This window comes from Thermobia domestica, chromosome 11, assembly GCF_964235325.1.
Source record: "Thermobia domestica chromosome 11, izTheDome1.hap1.1, whole genome shotgun sequence".
Lineage (NCBI taxonomy): Eukaryota > Metazoa > Arthropoda > Insecta > Zygentoma > Lepismatidae > Thermobia > Thermobia domestica.
In genome coordinates this window covers 251,030,113-251,037,425 of record NC_137464.1, presented here as the reverse complement: position 1 = coordinate 251,037,425, position 7,313 = coordinate 251,030,113, and positions in this window count along the sequence as shown.

Here is a 7,313-nt window from a genome sequence, read left to right as displayed (position 1 = left end):
GCTCTCGGTATGGTGGAGGAGTACACACAAAAAAACGAAGATATACGCAACCATGTGCGGATGTGTGCTTCTCTGCCACTTGTGCCTCTGGAGTACGTTGACGATAGTTGGTTGGTTACCATGGAGGACTGTCCAACAGGAGAAAAGGTTGAGGCGGTCAATGAATATTTTATTGAACAATGGCTGGAGAATGCTAACGTACCTAGAAAAATGTGGAATTGCAGTTGGCAAAGGCACAGGACGAACAACGTCGTTGAAGGTTGGCATAATCGCTTGAACAGCACCATATCAAGAAATTCACCGCATCTCTTCTCTCTTATACAGGTGTTGAAAGCAGATGCCACATCCAGTTTCCATGTCCTTAACAGACAGGAAATGTTTAGCAACAGCCAGAAGAGGAGAAAGTTGACACATATGAAGCTGTATGACAGGATAAATCAAATACTGAAAACAATTTGGAGAAGATGGTGACTTGAAGAGATGTCTCAGGAGATTGAGGTACACTCATGTCCAAAATGATTGTCGCATATCTACGTAAGTATATTATTTTATAATGATTTTGTAGGATATTTTTATTACTGATACTGTGTGTACAATCGGGAAATATATATTTGTGATAAATTTCATAGGAAAAGAATTATAAATACGAAAATTAGAATGAGTAAAACAAAATATTGCTAAAATGGACAAGAAAGTTTAATTTTCGTTTTATTGTTCTTATTTACTGCTCCTTTGACATGAAATTTGCCACATACATGTCTTTGCCAATTATACACATACTAAACATAATAAGAAATACCGGGCGAATTCGTTATCAAATTATATTCCTACAACAACATATTTATAAACATGCGACAATAATTTTGGACATGAGTGTACGCGCATAAACTTGAGTAGGCTAGATATTGTAATGTGTAAATATTCATAAGTTTGTAGCCATGTATTATTTTCGACGAGGTGCAGTTAGTACGGATATATTCGACAAGACTCCTATCGGAGTCGCCTAGGGGTATGGATCGAATGCGATGTAATTATGTAGTCATTGCTTTTTTTCATAAACTTGAGCGGAATGTTATAGATTATCCAGACGTATGAACATATATTTTTATATGTTTTGCATAAGTTTGTATCCAAACTAAATTTTGTAGCTGTGAAGTGTTGCTTGAATATGCGTAACTTTGTACTGATGTGGTTTAATTTTAATATTTCATAAGTTTGTAGCCTATGTAGTTATTAAGTTTTGCTGAATGTGCGTAATGTTGTACTGGTTTTGCTTTATTTTCATCTTTTATAAGTTTGTAGCCAGTTTCTTATAGTCAGTTCCCTTTTCTATGTAAACAGGTTTCCATCCTTCTGCGCACCTCGCCTCAGGGAGCGTGCGGATTAGCACGATAAATAAATAAAGATAAAAATACCCTGCCGATGTGCACGAAAATCGTACTGTGCGGATGTGCACGTGTGCCGATGTGCACCACACCTTGGAGACAAACGGATCTGAGCCGGTTAAACGTTTTTTTTTTTTTTTTTATCTGGTTTCACAGATTCAAAGATGGTCGCGAGTCAGTAGAGGATGACCCCTGGTCTGGCTGGGCTTCAACATCAAAAACTAACGAAAACATACCAAAAGTTGGCGATTTAGTGCGCTCAAACCATAGACTTACAATTAGGGAGATACCTGAAGATCTGAATTTAAGTTTCAATGCGGTTCAGTCAATTTAAACTGATGATTTGAACATGCGTTGAGTGTCCGCGAAATTCATTCCAAAAGTGTTGTCACACGAACAGAAACAACACAGACTTGATGTGTCCCAAGAACTGTTTAATCGAGCCAAAATGGACTCAAATAGAGTAGGGTAAAGGCAGCGAATATGGAATACTTTTTGTTTCTTCTTCATTTCTCAGAAATGCGTATTCCAGAATAAAAATATTATACATCATAATACTTGTGGTACCTTTGTAAAACAAAATACAAGTATGAAAGTGTGTTCCACATTATTGATCTTTTACAATATTACAAAATTGAAAGAAACTCAATTTCCCATATTAGGCACATCCCGCTCCTAATATGAAACACTACCTGTTCTTAAAATGGAATACTAGAACAAATGTATGTGTCTACCTACAATACGACATTTAGACAACTCGAGCATGGGCGATGTATTCGAGCAATTTATTTGTTTATTTAAGGAATAAATTTACTTAGATATTAGTTCAAGGAAAGAAGCATATGAAGTGTTCAAGTCTCGAACTCCGAAATCACATAGGCTCTTAATATAAGTCTACGAATTGAAAAGGACTCGGTCCGGCCTCCAGAAAAGTACCATCTCTTCATACGCCTGATGGGACTGAAGAAAATAAGGGAAAACTTCACTCAGAATGGGCGGTCTGAGCAGTGATCGTGCCCATGCTCGAGTTATCCAAATGTCGCGTTGTAGGCATTGCGGCCTATAGGTCTATAAGACGTAAACAAAAATTACATAACATTCTTAAGATAATTAAAACATAAAACAGCAGAAATACCAGAATTCTACGTAGTACAAAGATAATTATCGAACTTGACTGAACTTATTCATTATTAGGCCTATGTTTGTAAAATGCTTGTAAAACTAAATTTCCGGGAAAGCAAACTACGTGCGACAAATAAAGTATACAAAAATGCCCTATATAAAGAAAAAGTTCAAACATACTGAATTAGTGTTTTTCAAGGCGTACAATTTTTTAATTTCAGTTTTGCTTTGCAAAACACTCCATCTTTCATGGGACACGTTTCGTGGGACCATCTTTTACAAAGTGTCTACTTTAACCAATGTCCCTACCCTGCACTAAGTGACCATAATTTACCACAATATCCACATTCCTCCTCCTCCTCCTCCTCCTCCTCATCATCATCAGTAGGATCACTTAAACTGTCACGATCTTCGTTCAAATCACTCACTGACTCTTCAGATTAACTTTCTAACTTGTAGCCACTTGATGTCCTTATCTTTGGCTGTTTCGATTGGATTTTTTTTTTTTGGGAGGGGCTTGGAAAGTTAAACATTTTTTAACTACTTGCAGAGATGAGGTAAAGGCCCGTTGTAATGAGGTAGAGGCAGCTTCTAAATCTTTTTTGTGTAGAGTGTTCGTAACTACTTTAGCCTCACCTGGCTTTCGACCAAATGTGTTGCAATGCTGTGGCTGTAGTTGTGAACTTACAATGCTACAATACTGTGGTAGTAGACTCACTATTTCAATCGGTACTGTCGTGCTGTTCTCTTCACTTTGCACTGTAGACGACACAGTATTTGGTACATTTGAACTAATAAATAATCTGTGAAAATTTCATTCAAATCGGTTCACGCGTTCAGGAGTTATCGCGCACAGACAGACAACACAAATGCCAAACGTGTCGACTAGGAGACGTTCGCTGACTCTCGGTCTAAAATAATGTCAGGCCTGTCAGTCCGCGTCACTCGATTTGGCGTATGGAGTCAACCAATAAGCTCGAAGTGCGCTGATTCCAATCCTTCAGTAAGAAATTTAATCTTTCGTAGTTGATTTTGTTCATATTTATGGTCATTTACGAATGATTAGAAACCTCACTGAAGGTTTGCCAACAACGCACTGCAAGTTTATTGGTTGACCCCATACGCCAATTCGAGTGATGCGGACTATAATATAACTTACAATTCAGTTATTCTTCTTCACTTCTAGTTCACATAGGTATGAACCTATTTAGGAATATTCCATATTAGGATCCTGCTAGGATTCCATATTAGGGAAATTGCTATTTTGGATAGTTCTCTTCCTACACGCGTTTACGTAATTCTCAGTGTGCTGAATCTTTATGCCCTTATGGTACACTATATATGTAATCTAAATATCACAAACTCAAAGATAATACATGCCTTTTTGCGTACATTCAGCAGCTTGGAAGGGTACGTCCGAAAAACTCAAGTTCTTCAGAAATATATTCTGCAACAAAAGAAAATGTTTTGTTATCGTTCGGCAGCAAACCACTCATGCGCAGACTGAGGGTGTCACTGTGTACAAGTTTACGTAAAGTCTTCTCGGCGGCAGCACATAGTAGACGAAATAGTCTGGTATTTCATATTAAGAACGTATTCCATATATAGCGCACCCACCCTGATAATTTCTTGAATAGGGTAATAATAGGTGATAAATCATGGGTTCGTGGGTATAACCTAGAAACAAAGACCCAATCTTCTCAGTGAAAGAGCCCAATTCACCAAGACCAAAGAAAGCGCGACAAAGTCGGTTGAAGGTAAAGACAATGTTGGTGTTTTTTTTTTCGATTCTATGGGTATCGTGCATCATGAATTTGCCCCTAGGGGGCAGACAGTCAACCAGGAATACTACAAGTGTCCTTCAGCGTCACGTATGGTCTAAATACTTAAGAAGAGCTAAAAAGAAGTATTCTAAGATTGAATTAAGGGAGTTTTAGTGACAAAAAAATGGGAAGGAAAAGAAAAATTTTCTTGAAACACTATCAGGAGAAATTGAAAAAGACCAATTTAAAATATTAGTTTTTGATGAAGTCGTACACAAGATAGTATCTAGGATGGATACTCGGTGTGAAGAAATGAGAAACATTTGTGTAATTTCTGAAGTCATTCTCACAATAATCATTTTGGACGGAAATGATGCAATCAAGAAGTTAATTACAACCTATTCTGATGATCTAAATGACAATCTTGTCAAAGAGAAAAGGAAATGTCTTTTTGTGTGCAGCTACGTTTCCGGATCTGACCACGTCAACATAAAATTAAGGGCCTTCATTTCTTTTTCCTGAAATCTCCATTGTATTCAGATGTGTATATTTTAATCACGCTAAACCCTAGCTATATAAACTAAGTACACGGTTCTGACTGGTTGGAGTTATCAGTTTCTCTCCAAGTAGCTTACTTATAGCACAAAACAAAGGCTGGATGCTGTTGACCTTAGTAGTGGAGTGTGATGCCTTGCCCGCTGGTCTAGTGGCTAACACGTGTGCCTTTGGTGTACGGAGTCCTGGGTTCGATTCCCAGTTGGAGAGCCTTTGTGAATTTTGACTGTCCTTGATGTTTCTTTGTTCGTGTCCCTGTCGTTCTAGGTGATTGGAAAAGCAAGTTAAAACGAGTAAAGCAAGTAAGTAGTTCAAGTAAGTTCCTGAGACACTTTCGGTGAGTCAGTTTACTTCTTCTTTTTTTTTTTAAAGCGTGTTAGTGAACGGGCTAGTAATAAAAACCGCTTTCATCGTGGGTTCAAACCCAGCCCAACAAAGCTTTTTTTTTTTAAAAAAAAAATCATAATATTTTTCATTAAAATAAGAGGAAAATAATACTAGTTTTCCGTTGTACGTAATATATAATGCATAAATTGTTTTTTCCAACCACCTACTTAGAGAGTTCTGATAGCCTTTATAAATAATGATGTTATAAACCGACAAGAGAGTAAGTGGGGCCCTCGCGAAGCGAGAGGTTGTAGGTGGTAGTTGGGAGATAGAGAATGGGAGGTACCAGGATGGGGGAAAAGTTTGCACACACAACTTTATTGATATAAAGAAGTGATTCACTTACGTTAAGAAACATAATAGCTGACCGAACGTCAACGGAGCGAAGGGGGTTAAAAGCACCCCGCAGGGCTCGGTTGGTTCTACTTTGACCCCAATGATAATACGTCACACTCAGGTGGTGCATCTTCGATATAAATCTAACTTCATCTGCTTCCTTGTGACCAACATAAAACAGTTTGGCTACGATAGCGTACGAAAAAAATGCTACTCAGATAAGGAGAGTTTAGTGGACTATCATTACTCAGAAACAACTTGAGATCAATGAACTCAATTTTAAAAACATTGTTCTTGTGATGCCATGGACAAATATGTTTAAAAATAGAACCATTGAATTTGACGCCTTGAAGTTGGTATAAAAAGCGCAATTAGAAACATATTCAAACATGAATAATTTTTATGATTGTTATGAATGGCAGTTCAAGGAGATCAATATTGCAATGACCCGTACACCCACACCGTACTATAAGCAACATATTGTTACTATAAGCATATGTTTTCACAATTTGTAAACCAATAGTGGCAGACGGCAGAAGGGAACTACACTCTCAAGAAGAGATGAAGAGGATACGAAGAACTACGAAGAAATCCGACAACCCTTCCGCATGTTCCTCCTCCAAAGGATAGCTATAAAAAAGGACGTCAAGACCAAGAACCCAATAGTGTCTTGTACTGATCAGTAGCCTACAAGACCTTCTGTCTAGGCCGCCATAGCCCGCGTGTATTAAAAGTTTATACTCTGTGTATACTTTTTAATACACGCTCCCAAGGCCGCTATGAGCTACGGAGGTACCTACGAGAGACGTTCAGTATGCTCTAATACTAATCCCCTTCCCCCTCATGTAGGATCATGATTTTAACAAGTGTAAAAAGTAGACATCTTATGATGACTTTATGGCGCAGTACAAGTTATTTGACCATGTACTTTCTTCTTTGCAGGTGTTTGCAGTAGAGCATCTGTAAGAATTCTGTAAAAATGAAAAATAGTGAGGTTTGTGCGGTCATCTTTGCATGATTGGCTGAATATGATGGAGCAGACTGTCCTAATGTTTGTACCAAGTCCTCATGAATTTCCCTTGGCTGTAAGTTTTTCAATTGCAGGTACTTGATGACCGCACGAACCTCACTATTTTCCATTTTCACAGAGTTCTTACAGATGCTCCACTGCAAACACCTGCAAAGAAGAAAGTACATGGTCAAATAACTTGCACTGCGGCATAAAGTCATCATAAGATGTCTATTTTCTGCTCATGTTAAAATCATGTTCCTACATGAGGGGGAAAGGAGTCAGTATTAGAGCATACTGAACGTCCCTCGTATCTCGTCTGAGGCAGCTTTGGACTAAGACAACATTCTATGTCGAAGGGAGTTATTGTTATCCTACACTGAAAACATTTATTTAGAGTATTTAAAGACTTAGAGAAAAACTATAAAAACTTTGTACGATACTTACCTACGTCATTTTAATAATAAAGAGGTTAAAAAAAATCCCGTGTACGTTATTGACTCTACCTATAGAATATCACAATATTAGGGTCATTTTTCTAGCAACCTCATAAACCGATATGTTTCAAAATACTTTAATTAAGCGTCCTCAAATTAGTACGAAAAATGCAATTAGAAACGTGTAGAAGCATTAAAAACACTTTAGAATATATTAAAACAAGTTTAGGTTAGCAAAAAGAGCTACACCCGATCAACTTTGAGCTTCGTAAGTTAACATGTGTACTGCCGTTCACTTGATATTTTGGAACTTGTCCTA